Source organism: Spermophilus citellus (assembly GCF_964194105.1).
Source record: "Spermophilus citellus genome assembly, chromosome: 3".
Lineage (NCBI taxonomy): Eukaryota > Metazoa > Chordata > Mammalia > Rodentia > Sciuridae > Spermophilus > Spermophilus citellus.
This window is the reverse complement of record NC_138184.1, coordinates 164,603,583-164,618,221: the sequence shown is the minus strand read 5'-3', so window position 1 is coordinate 164,618,221 and position 14,639 is coordinate 164,603,583. Positions and strand designations below refer to the sequence as shown.

The 14,639-nt window shown below is 35.1% G+C and overlaps 1 protein-coding gene across 1 annotated transcript in view; it reads right to left on the bottom strand.

Moving 5' to 3' along the window:
• SEMA3D (semaphorin 3D) overlaps positions 1-14,639 on the bottom strand; it is a 196,515-nt gene that overhangs the window by 173,716 nt on the left and 8,160 nt on the right. The gene's annotated exons all lie outside the window — the stretch shown is intronic.

Genomic DNA, 14,639 nt, shown 5'->3' with positions numbered 1-14,639 from the left:
TTACTGAAAATGTATCTGATCCAAGGCAATTTACTATGAAAAATGAAAATTCATGGAAAATGGGCAAAGAAGCCCCTTATTCCTGAAAGACCCAATTCAGAAATCCATCTTCAATCATTCAGAGACTCCCTTCTTCTCATTCCCAGAATTGCCTTCAACTAGCCAAGTGTTTCAGTCCTGAATCAAATAAATAACCAAGCATTTCATGTTTCAATGCTCTTTCAAAAACTGTAAAGTAATTCCTTCCATCGTCCAAATATAAACTGAACTGAGTAAAGCCACAGCCTCCCATCCTAAGAAGGAAGGCTTGAACTTTCACTATCAGTCATAAATATTTATTTTGTAAATGGAACAATTGATACTACCATTAATAACCAACCTTTTTGAATGCTATGAGGTTAACCCTACATATCTCATTTCAGACTCCTGAGCATAGATATTCTACTTTGTCTCCATTAGCTTGGGATAAAATTGATGCGCAGAGAAGTTAAGCTAGTACTTCAAGTTTTGTAGTCATTAAGCAGCAGAGTGTAGATTTGAATAAAACACTGAGCAAAGGTCTGCTTTTTTAACAATGGTAAAATATTCACTGAATAATAAATTGAACTGAGCCATGACCTCATTTCATTATTTGATGACCCATCATCCTGGGTTTAAATGAGTTATTTATGCTATTTAATTAAAAAAACATAAACCTATGTCTATTAGTATGTATCTATGTATGTATTTATTCATCTACACTTGTGAAACTTGGGATAATGAAATTTCTTGAAAGCCATGAAGATAGAGAAGATTTGGGAATCACCAATTTTTTTTCCTTTGCAATTCTGGGGATGGTCCCAGGACCTTACATATGTTAGGCAAGCGCTCTACCACTGAGTTATACCCTCAGCCTCTGGATGACCTATTTTTTTTTAAAAAAAAAAATTATTTGGAAAAGAAATAAAATTTCCTTACTTGTTTTCAGTTCTCATAGTCTGAGCATCTTCCCAAGCTGCATTTGATTTTCAAGTTTAAAGACACATGGATTTTTTCAGGCACACAGCCTCTAAATCCAAGCCAGTTATTTCATCTCCTGCTAAAGTGAAGAAAATGACTTGACACAATACAGAAGGAAAACTTTCAGTGCTGTGCTTTATTGAGAAAGTCAATGTCAGCTTCTAACATGGTATGTACATAAATGCACAATACATTTTCTATATTGCTTTAGTATCTTTTCTGGATAACTTTAGAAGTGTGGCATTTTAACTTTCAATACTGACTTTAGAACTTAGAAATTTTCTAAGAGTCAACTCCATTGTATTTGTAGCTAGCAAATAAAATGTAGCCTGTTACAGGGAAATACTAAAACTAGGAAAAACTATGTATACAGAAAGCCAAAATTTAGAAAGAATGTAAGTTCTATATAAGAGATATAAAATACGAATGAAATAATAACAATACAAAATTCTTGATTCTAAAGAAGAATGAAATTATGGCATTTGCTGGTAAATGCAGAGAACTGGAGACTATCACACTAAATGAGATAGGCCAATCCCCAAAAAACAAAGGCTGAATGAATGTTCCCTCTGATATGCAGATGCTTATACACAATAAGGGTTGGGAGAGGAGAATAGAAGTTCACGATTTGACAAGGAGGAATGAAGGGAAGGGAGGGGGATGGGAATAGGAAAGACATTAGAATGGACTGGACATAACTTTCTTATGTTCTTATATGAATACACAACTAGTTAACTCCACATCATATACAACCATGAAAATGGGAAGTTATACTTCATATATGTGTGATATGTCAAAATACATTCTACTGTCATAATATACTCAAGAATATATTAAATATTCTAAAAAGAACAAATAAAAACTCTGACAGAGATGGTAAGGGAATCGGGTAAAAGCAAAGAAAATTTCATAGTAGAGATCACTTAAGCTGGAGTCTGAGAGCACATCGTGTTTCAAGAGACACATAAGATAAGGCATGAGAAAAGAAGTGATGTCATAGTTTCATGTGGCTAAGATAATCATGGACAAACTGCAAAGTTAGATTACAGTCCAAACAAGACAAGGCAAGGTGTTTACACTGGATTCTGCCATCACTTGTGTAGGGAGTAAATGACAGCACTGTTTAAATAAGGCAGTCACTTTATTTGGAACCACATTTGTGGGAGGAAGTCATGCTTTGCCTGCAATGGTTTCATCTGTGATTTTTCAATAACTTGATAGACATGTAAGACAATTTTTTAGGAGTGCATGATATATCTCTTTAAGCACATTTCAGGCCATTCCTTTAAACAAAGAAGGACAGAAACTAATTCTGATCCCTCTAATGAAAACAAACAAACAAACAAACAAACAAAAACAAATAGGATCACATGTGTGGTATAAAGAGTCCCAATTCATGGACAGGGGATGTGGTAGAGAAAAAAATCCATATATCTTAAACACTGAAAACTTTTCAAAGGCCAGATTCTAACAAAAGTATTTGGAAAAGATGTTATTTTAAAAAATAGAAATAAAAGAAATATGGAAACAGGCACACTGGCTCACAAACTTTAAAAGAACATATGATCTTTCTAACATACAATTATATTAATATATTCTGTAGTATATTTTGGGCTTTAGCAAATGTTTTAGTCAACAGAGGAAGGTGCCGAGAAGACAGTTAATGGCATGAGCAGGCTTAATAACTGTGGATATCCAATTTGCTTACAATGAGGTAGTTTTCACTTTTATTTTCCTCAATTAGTTTACGTACATCTGCACTCATATGTATATTCATATACATATTCATACACACAAACTGTTTTAGTCAGCTTTTTCACTGCTGTAACTAAAAGACCTGACAAAAACAATTTTAGAGGAGAAAAAGTTTATTTTGAAGCTCACAGTTTCAAAGGTCTCAGTAAAGAGAATAGCCAACTCCATTCTTTGGGGCCCAATGTGGGGCAGAATATGATGGTGGAAGAGTGTGGCAGAGAAAAGCAGTACAGGACATGGCAACCAACAAGCAGAGAGAAAGAGAAACCACTCACCAGGGACAAAATACAGACCCCAAAGGCTTGCCCCAGTGACCTACCTCCTCCACACCCTACCTGTTTTCAGTTACCACTCAGTTAATCCCTCTCAGGGGATTAATTCACTGCCCGCTAAAGCTTTCAAAACCCAATCATTTCCCCTCTAACCTTACTTACATTGTCTCACACTTGAGCTGGCGAGGGATACCTCGTATCCAAATGGTAACACATGCATATGTATATACACATAATATTTTAATATTATGTATAGTTTTGCTTAAATTATATTACTTTTTATAAGACCTTGATCTTGCCAAATGAGGTTTCCCTAACCAAGATACAGATTATGGAACACAAAGTGCTGAATTGGTTGGGGCTTGTTACAAAATGTGAACAAGAATATGAGTTAGAAGACAGTTAAAATAGTTTAGGCAAAAGATCATGAAGATTTGAATCATAGTGTTGGCAGTGATAATGGAGAGAAAAATTTTTAAGAAACTTTGCTGAACTAACTGAAAATAGAGCAAAGGAAAGTGATAATAATAGTAGCTAACATTTACTTAGGGATGACTAAGGACCACACACTATTTTGAATAGTGAACACACATTAGCTCATTTAATCCACATAGTAAACTAGTAGCTAAATATTGTCAGTAGTTCCATTTTACTGTTCTTTAAATTAAAACAGAGAGTTGAAGCAAGTTGTTCAGGCTATAAGCTGGTGAGTGACAGAGCCAGGATAGAAACCCAAGTTAACTAGGCACCTGCTCTATATTGCATTAGAGATGACTGATGTGTACAATTCAAATTGGTGATTATAAATTGAACACAAAAATAAATAAAATAGGTTAAGTTGTAATAAAAAAGTAAAAGAAAAATAAATAAATAAATAAATAAGGAAAATCGGTTTTATTTTAGAAATTTTGCTTTGGAAGACCTGGAAGAATATGAAAGTTGATAAGGAAACAGAAGTTGAAGGTTTTGTACTGGAGGTTACAAAAGATTATGGCCAAAGCAACTGATCAGAAGTATTGTCTGAAAGTTGGTATATGGGCATTGTGGATGTGTACATAAATTTCCAAGTTTTTTCAGACTTTAGATTAAAAAAAAAACAAAAAACGCCCAAACATCAACATAAATGAATTGGACTAGAGAAATATCAAAGGGCAAAGGCAGCTGGTGAACCAGCAGTTACTTCATTAGACACTGGTGACCTAAAACACACCTGCTGGCCTAAGGTCAAAATCAGATTATGCATCATTTTCTAAGAAGCTACACAAACTACATAAAGAAATAGAAGGTTATACTAAGCTAAAAGTTTTGCTTGCAGTGCCTGATCCAGAGGCCATGCTGCAGAAATGAAGTGAAGCAAGTGTCTCTGGAAATGCAAAGAACAGTCATGGTTTGCAGATGTTTTGAGGAAAACATGAAGCATTTCAGTGGGAATAAAGAAAAGAAATGAGAGCTAGCTAGATGGTTGAGTTATTTACATTTTGACCTTTGAGTGAAATAATTTTCTGTGATGGAAATGTATTTGTTTCTATATTCATGAGAATGGAACATCCCCCTAAAAGTCCTTTGATTTATTTATTATTTTGACACAGTAGAATTAACCTTAAGAAGTATTGTAAGCACTCAAAGTCTACTCATATAGAAAACAATAAACAGATCATTGCATACAAGCAGGAAGAGTGTGCTTTTCTATTAACTCACCAGTTCAAAAAGTATACTTGAAATTTGGGGGATTATTATTCCAGGAAGGATGGAATTTCCCTCTACAGGAAAATATCAAAACTGAAAGATATAATGCAATAAATAAATAAATAATTGATTTAAAAGAAAAATAAGACCTCACATCTGCTTCCTGGCAGAATTATGATTATTATATTGGGAAATATTTCTTTTGTTTCTATTATTAAATGTGACCACATCAAGAAAGCATGATAGTATAAAATGTTATCTTTTACTTTGTTCATACCCAGATGAGAAATTGAAAGTTGCAACATTTTAGAGAAGTCTGTATCTCCCACAGAAAAAGAGTTCTGAAGGCCAGTGGCTACATCTTATACTGCTAGCATAATTATTTTTGATGAAGCCATTTATTTTGCATTAAAAGTCTGTTATTATTAAACAATTCAAGATCATTTAACATTTTTTATGGTCTAGTAGCAGAAGTAGATTAAGCCACCTGTGGTTCTTATTAAAAGTAACAACAACTATGTGGCAAAGTGTGCACTTCTGCATATCATCTATATATTACTTATTATTTTTAGGGTGTAGGGTTGATCCAGTCAGACATCAGTTTCAAGAGAACCTCATCCTTTCTGCCAGGTACTCAGAACAAATCATACAAGCAGTGTTAAATAGTAAATGCTACTTAAATTTTAATCAATATTTAACTATGATATATTTCTGCTTTAATTTTAAAATAGCTGAGTAACTCCCAAGCCTCTCTTTACAAACTTGCAGACTGCAAATTGTCTTCAATCTAACCTATCTCTGGCTTAAGTATCCTACATGAAGAAGTTTCTATAAATGCCATGATGCAAATCAAAGTATACTCACAGCAGGCAAAGAAAGTAAATCAACAACTTCACACTTTCTAGTTGTTTGAAAGAATATTCCTGAGTATCCTAGGTCAGAGAGCTCATCACAAAGGACATTTCACAGATTTTCATCCTCTATAAAAATCATTCAACACTTGCCATTGAGAATCTACCATGTATTTATCAGTACCATAGTGTTAAGGTGACAATCAAGACGGACACTTGTCGACATGTTAAGAAGCAGAAAGTTCACCCTCACAGGCATGATGAAACTTCAGCTATATTTCAATTCTGTGGTTTCTCTGTGTGTTTCTGAGCACACTAAAACTAGTGTCTTATAGATATGGGTCATGAATTGCTCAGGCCTGGGGCTATTCCTCTTGGAACCCTTAGCACTGATCTTAAATTAGAAAAGTTGTCCTTTCCTGTTTAAGGAAGAAGGAAGGAAGGAAGAGTGGAGAGTGGTAAAAAGGGAAGGGAGAAAGAATTTATATCAGCTCACCCCAGTCCCTTTGTAAAATTAAGAAATTGGACTGGGCATTATCTCTGGTTGTTTTTTTAAATTCTGAAATACCATGAATCCATGAGATATGATAGACAAAAAAATATTTTACTATTATTATTATTTTCTTAATTAGAGGGATTACCAAATAGGTATCCTTTGATTGACAGCTTGTCAGGCCTACATACCAATTATTTCCAATGCTAGAATTAAACAAAATAAGAAAAGAGACAGGAAAAGAAAGCACCCCCTGATACTAGTTATGTTAAACAAGTTTTAACAAAATGTGCATTGCTGGAGGAATTCTAAAGTTCTTTAGTGGATATAATTTAATTTATTTAGACTATAAAATTGAACTTTAGGGACACACTGTTTTGTAGACACAAACAGATTGTCTGTGTCTTTCACTCAGTATTCTTGCTCTTCACATTCTTTTGAATGTAAATAATCTAAAGCAAAAATGACCTGATAACAAGGAGCTAAAACACAGTAGGAAATTCTCAAAGCTTATTAGTTTATGGGTACAGATACTAATATGTTCATCTTGCAATAACACATTTTTTAAATTAAAAAAAAGGCAGGGGTTGTGGTTCAGTGAATAGAGAACTTGCCTAGCAACTGCCACAACCCTGGATTCAATTCCCAGCACTTATAGATAGATATACATACATGTAGAAAAGCCTTTTTTGCATATGAAAAAATAGAAGAAATATTTTATACTGATCCATTGGCAAATACTTTATACTAATCCATTGAGAAAAGGCAAAGTTTTACAATTTCTTCTGCTATACATTCACAAAAGACAGATCATTTATGTAACTCCAAAAGGTTGGGGATTTCTCCCCAGTAGCAAAGTAAGCAAGCAATTCCCAGTGAACACCAACTAGGTGTCCTCTAATTTAGCTCATTTCAGACATCTTCTGGACATAGCATCAGAGTTCACAGGTTGAGGGCTCAGTCCCCAAGACTTCCTCCCAAGATCTACCCCACACAAACATTTCAGATGACAACAGGAAGCCCCAGATTGTTTTCCTGTGCTTCTGGCTGACCAGTCTTAAATCAAGGTTCCCACAGCCTTCTCCTTAGGTTCAATTAATTTTGCTGAGCTTCTCTCAGACCTCAGGGAAATACTTACATCTATTAGTGTATTATAAAGCATATTAAAAACCATATAGATGAAAAGATGCATAGAGCCAGTTATGAGAGAAATATGAGCACAGAGCTGCCATGTCCTCTCAGACATACCTCCCTCCAGAGACCTCCCTGTGTTCTGCTATGCAAAGTTCTTCAACCCCTGTCATTTTAGGTTTCTGTGGAGATGTCATTGCATTGGCTGATTGCTAATAGACACAATAGGGAAACCCAGCAAAGCTGGTCTCTTCAGATTTTTCTTGGTCTCTCTGTGCAGTATTTCTTCCTCCAAGTATGGGGCAGGACCCCTCTAGAATGAGGAAGATCTTATGACTGCTATCAGACCAAGGTAGGTCAGAGAATCTATGGCCAGCTAAAGGTAGAGGAAGATTAGAGTTTCTATATGTTGCCTTAGGGAGGGAGTTAAAAGCCAGGAACCATAGATAAATATATATCACAGCAACCATAGGTAAATATTGAATATCAGTGCAATGAATACTCAGTAATAAGCTTTGTAATTATTTAGCAAAGATTTAGAAAATATTTCAAGTAATTCTAATTTATTCTATCTCTAAAACATTTTATAAGATGGTGTTATACATTATTATTAACATAACATGTAGTGGTGAATAATCATAAGCAAAAGTAATACCTATGAGAACAGACTAGTTTGAAACAAGATTGAGAAAAGTATTCAAGAAATATTTTTCCATAAAAAGTCATAACATTATTCAGTTTCACTTCTACTTGCTCAGAAGCTACACTGACCTTTCAGTTCAATTTCTGGAAAATATCATTGATGCACATACTTGCTGCTTCTATTTAGTTGTATTCCAGAGAACTTCCAAGCAGATGAAGCTGCATGGGACAAAGGTTCACTTTGCCTTGTTAGAGTCTTTAAAGAACCACAAGGTACAATTTATGTCTGGGCTCTTCCTAACCTTCCTCCTTGAAAGCTGAAGGCTTTGGCAAATTGACTCTATAATTGCCAAATTCAGGATTCCTGAAAGGTCCCTGGTACCTGAAGTTTAGTGAGTAAGGATCTGGTGCTCTCTTAGTAGCTAGATAGCTCCAGTGAGGCAAGTTCAGCACTAGTGTGTGGTCTAGAAAAGATTTAGTCTCTGGGCATGAGACTGTACTGTGCAGTGTTTCTGGGCTGATTTCCATATCCTCCAGTGAGTGGGCAGTGAATTAGATCATTTTGATTCCCTTCATTTTCTCACGAAGCAGACTAAAATAGAGTATTCTGAAAAGGTAGAATGGTGAGAGATTGTTGCGAAGGTCCCTAAAGCAATATGTGGGTAGAAGTTATACAGGACAAGGTAGTAATCACAATGTGGAAGTGAACTCTGGCCAAAGGAATAGGAAGGAGAGTAGAACAAGTTAGAAGACTAAAGAAACATTTCTGCATTAGATTTTAGTTTTTTTGTGTTTTTTTTTTTTTCAAAGAAAGCCTGTTGAACAAATACGCATTGCTTATTTGTGGATGGAGTAAAGCAACAAGGAAATAGGTATATTGACAAATCCAGCAGATCAAAGGAGAACAAATGGGAGGCCAGGAAATAAGACTCCGAATATAGATGTGGGGGCCTAAGCACTTTATTACTTTCTTTCTAGTATCTACAAGTGACTGTTTCTTCTGAGACAACTAGTATGGAGTGGTTTCTCTGTCTAGGCTTCTCCCTTAACTGACTATGACATGGTCAGTCTCAGTGTGCTCCAAAATTTTATTATTGAATGATACCAGGGATTGAATCCAGAGGCACTTAACAACTGCACCACATCCCCAGCCCTTTTAATTATGAGACAGGGTCTCACTAAGTTGCTAAGGGCCTCATTAAATTGCTGAGGCTGGCTATGAACTTATGATCTTCTTTCTTTAGCCTCCTGAACTGTTTGGACTCCAGGCATGCACCACTGTACCTGGAAAATTGTCTCTTGAAACACACCCTGGACAAGTAAAGGAGAGAGACCAGGGGAGGAGAGAAAGATTAATAATCAATCTTAAATACCCTTCTGTTGGACAACTATTTACTTGAAGTAGGCCACCAACTAATTGTTCTTTGAATGAATTAACTAGAAAAAGAACAAGAAGAAAGAACAGTGTGCAGACGGAGTGGGAATCTGACCTGTGTGGAACATGCGTGGCCTGTATAAGACAGAGACGCTACAACAGCTACTGTAATGGGCCAGCCAGCATTTGGTATGTCTGTACTAATATATTTATCCCTCAAACCTTATAAGGTTAACACTTTCATGAACCCCAATAAAACAATGGTAAACTGAGATATAGACAGGTCAAATAACCTGTCTGAATCACATACTTAAGAGGTGACAGAGCTGGGATTTGAACCCAGGTTGTCAACTTTCATAGCCCTAAGTTTTAACATTGTACCACATTCCCTCCCACACATCAAACCCCAGTTCAAAGTCTAATTAAAGACTTTAAAACTTTCAGTTACCAAAGTGAGTGACTGCCTTTGTACCTAAATTGTGAAGCAATCAGGACTAGTGTCAGGTGATGTAGGGTGTGTAGTGTTGGGATGACATAACTAGGACCTGAGAGACAAGTCAGGTTAGAGGCAATACTCTGGGCATAATCTCTACATAGATAAATGTAGAAGGTGAGAATGAAGATAGTGTAACTACTGAATAGGCTATAGAGAGAAAAGACCAACGCCACTTATAGGACCTTTTGTTCAGCTGGATTTAATACCACATGGGGATGAGATTTGACCCATGATGATAATGAACTAGTTTACAATTGTCTATTTCAGAGCAGCAACTGTATTTTTATTCATGTTTCATCAGTGACTTTTATTACGCCCAGCATGTGGCAGGCACTCGCTCAATAAATATTTGAATTTAAAAAAATGAAAGAGGAATTTAAGAGAGGAAGTCTTCAAGAATAATAGGAATGTATGGAAAATACATGTGTGAAATAAGTTTTGTGATGAAGTAAAATATGTGTAAATTCAACTTTGGAATTCCATATCCAAAGTAGTCATGAGGACAAAGAAAGAGGTAACGGATTCTAAATGGAATGACTTCAACACAAGAATTAGAAATTGTGCATCTATCATGTGCATTATGAGGTAAAATATTTATGGGAATGTAGAGAAAGATGTCAAATAACAATCCTTTGGTCCTTATCCTTGAGAAACTTAGTTTTCTGGTATTAGAAGAAGTGGGAAAGAGGGTAATAGTTACTAGACTACTGGAAAAGATCTATGGATAGGTAAACAGCCTTCGAGTGAAAAAAGTACTTTTTCAGGTAAGATTTTGAGGTGTATATGGGAATGGTTAAAGTATGAGGGGTAAGTGGGGGCTTTGGTTAAGAGCTGGGAGAGATGCTGGCAATGAAAGACATAAAATTGTTCCAATTAAAAGAAGAAATCATCACAGCTAAAGCCCCACATGGAAAGAGCATGGCAGCTGCAGGCCCTCGTGGCTGACGCTGGTTCATTTTGTTTACTGAGTTGGGAATTTAAAACTTCTTATCCTTTCTCTACTCAATACACTATCTATTTAAAGTACACACACTCAAACTGGCTTGTGCATATTAAGTAAAGGCAAAAGAGAAATCCCAAGTCTTCACTTCTGATTATTAGAAATAATAGGATAACATATATACAAAAGGATGATTGTTGGCTGTCAGGGCAATGATGGTTGTATGGCTGCTAAATACTAGGGGAAAGAGACTTCAATGCAATTGTTATTTTTAATAATCCCAGAGTAAAAGTGCACAGGATATGAAATGACTGTTCACTGTACACTAATAACATTTGAAACATGAATCAAAGTACCGTTTCCTGAAATATGAAAAGACCCATGTGATAGTTATACAACAAAAGAAGACTTAAAATAATCAATATCCAGAGACTGGGGCAGGGCGGGTAAGGAATCCTGTAATATCTTAGCCCAAATTCTCTGAAGGTTTATTGAGTACACATGTGTAAGCACAACATTCCCTTTCTATACGAGTTATTCCTGCCAAAAACTTGCCCTTTTTAAAACCTGAACAATGAATGCTCTCTGCCAAACCTCATCACAGTGAAGTCTAAGACAACAATCCCCACAGCTCTACAAAATGTGAATCAACCCCCAAAAAGGCATATGTTATTTGCTCATCTGTGTGTTCAATATGAGTTCTTTGAACAGCTACTTGACAGGTGATAAAGGTCTTAACTTTAAAAGTTAATACAAGAACTTCTTCGTAGGGTGAGGTGGCACATGCCTGTAATCCCAGCGATTGGGGAGGCTGAGGCAGGAGGATCACTAGTAGTTCAAAGTCAGCCTCAATAACTTAGTGAGGCTCTCAAAAACTTAACCCTGTCTCAAAATAGGGTTGGGGATGTGGCTCTGTGGTAAAGAGCCCCTAGGTTAAATCACAAAACAAAACAACAACAAAAAAAGAATTTCTTGATTTGTATTAAACTCCCACTTTAAAATTACAAATATCTTACTGACACTTTTTTTTATCATTTGGATACTTTTGTATACAGAATAGTCTAGCTAATTTTATTATATACTAACCTGCTTGAAAAGCCAAATGTAAAGCACTGATTGAATTATGATAGGAAAATATAGAAATGCGTGGAGGCACGACAGAAGATAATGTGGACAAAAGAATGAATTTTAAATTGGAAAATGCATTAAGGATAAGATTAATAAATATATAAATTTATTAAAATCTAAAGAATTTGTCGTCTGATATGTAAAGTCACATCTCAAAATTTACAAGATTTGAAATGATTATTTTCATTTACAAGAATATTTTTTAAAACCATACTCTGGTTATAATTAAGTATTCATAAGAAATTAATTACTTGAAAATATATGACAGGAGATAAAAAAGAGAGAGAAAGCATGACAGTCTTTGTAAAATGTGAACTGCATGTATTGGTTATGCAAATTAAATATGTATTTTAAAAAATGTCAGCCTGAATATTACATTGCTTTATTCCTCTTTTTCATTGAACTAAAATGTTATGGGCATTTTTAAAGAAAATTTCAGAAGAAATTTTTCATTTCTTTTGTGAAACAAAAATAAAAATCTGAATCTAAGATTCCAATGAAAGACCAGAGCATATTAGTCATTTTGATCTCAGTCTTTTTCAGACACTCATTATTTCAGGAAATTCAGTGGGCTCTGACCAAAAAGGAGGCCCATTAGTCACACATTCTGAAACCAGGTTCTCTGACTTTTCCCAAATAAGTTTTTGAAATGTGTTTTTATGTCATGACTCACACAAACTAAAAGCAGAAGAGAAAAAAAAAAAAAGAAGTGTGCCTAAACATTCAACAAATACCAGAGTAAAGCATGAATTTAGTAGAAACTCCAGCTCAATGTAAAACACAGAGGCAGGTCTTTATTAAATGATTGTAAACACGAGTTAATAATAAAGAGTGAGAAAATGCTATGTATAAAAGCTTAGATAGCAAAGGTAAAACATAAGGACTTTTGCTCCAACTGTAAGGGGACCTACCTAAAGGACAGTAAAACTCAATTCTGCTGAGGGGGTGGAAATGTAGAAATTAAGAAAACAGAACAATATAAATAATATGTGAAGTGATACATTCATATATACACACACACATACACATACATACACACATACTATGCACATATATATATACACATACATGCACATGCATGCATACACACACATATTGTCATCTTCATATGTCTACACCACTTTTTTATATAATAATAGCACTATATTTCTATTAAGAAGCTTGACTATGTAGCTTAATTCTGTCAGATTAGAAAAACAGCAAAAATTTCCATTTTTTTGTGATTTGCTAGTGAAAACTCACTAACTGTATATATATTTGCATACATATATATACACATACATATCTACTCATATATATATCATTCTCTCCATATACATTTAATAGTACAGTTTAGTACAGTTTCTCATTACATGCTTTAAATATAATTTTATATACTTTTTTTATAACAAAGATTTTTATAAGCATTGAGATGACAGTAGGGAGTTTACCTATTACCCACATCCAGTTTTCCCTATTTACATTTTTAGACTAGTATGGATATTTGCTTCAATTAGTAAACTAATAATGATGTGTTGTCAATAAATAAAGTAAAGGTTTTATTCAGGTTTCCCTAGTTTTTATATAATGTTTCTCCTCTGTCCCAGGGTATCACAGTAAATTTGGTCATTATACTCTTTATGCTTCTCTTGACTGTGACAATATCTCAGATTTTACTTGCTTTTCATGACTTTGACAGGTTTAAGAATTACTGGTCAGATATGTTGTAGAATGCCTCACTAGTATAATTTGTATCATGATTTTTCTTATGATTAGTTTTGGATTACGGATTTTGGGGAGAAAGATCACAGAGGTAAAGTGCCATTTTCATCCACTCACATCAAGGCTACATGTCATCAATAGGATTTATGAGAGTTGATATTTAACTTGATAACCTGGCTGAGATGAGTAGGTAGTGTTCATCAGGTTTCATTACTGTAAAGTGCTCTTCTTTTTTCCTCCTGCCCTTCTTTCCATACCATACTCTTAGGAGGAAAGTTACCACACTTAGTCCACACTCAAAGGATGGGGTTTTGTTGCACTTCATTGGGGCCAAATATATACTAAATCACTTGAAATTGTTTTGCATGGGAAGCTTGTCTCTTCTCTCCCACTTATTAATTTATTCAATCATTTATTTATACTAATATCTTTTAATGGACATTTTATTAAATGGTGTAGTAATCAATACTACTTTATTTTTTTGTTGCTCAAATTATTCTGCTTTGGCAATTGGGAGTCCTTTTAAATGGCTCCTATGTCATTTGATATACCTCTCTCTCGTCTCCTCCCCCGCCCCCCCCTACTTCTATATTTTGACATTTCGAGATGCTCCAGGCTCTTCCTATAAGTTTCTTGTCCCAGTCTTAGAATTGGTTGATTCCTCCTAAGATGCTTGATTATTTCTATTGGAGAATGGCATTATAAAGTGTTAGGGTTTGTAAACAAGTCAGGATGGCGCCTGGCAAATGTTAAGAGTCTGTAAACAAGTCTGGATGGCGCCTGGTATTTTGCCAGAGGGAGTGGTTTGTGAAGTAACTCCAGGGAGCCATTAAGTATGGAGATTCCTTATTGGTTGACTGCTGTATCTAGTTTATGCTAATTAAGATAAGCTGTGTGGAATGTATAAATATCCCTCTGGTCCTACAATAAACGGCTCCTACTCCTGCTGTATCAATGTACACAAGTTGTTCGTCACTCCCCGGTTATTTTGCTGCAACCAGACTGCGGCAATAAAGCAAGCTCTGGGTGATAGTTGTCAATGTAAAATCTATATTTGTTATAAATTTATGGCTGAGAATACTTGACATGCATCTATATGTGCAGTAGATTTGTGGATAAATGTTTCTGAACCCTTCTCCACTTTATGCATGTTAGCATTCTTTGTTTTTC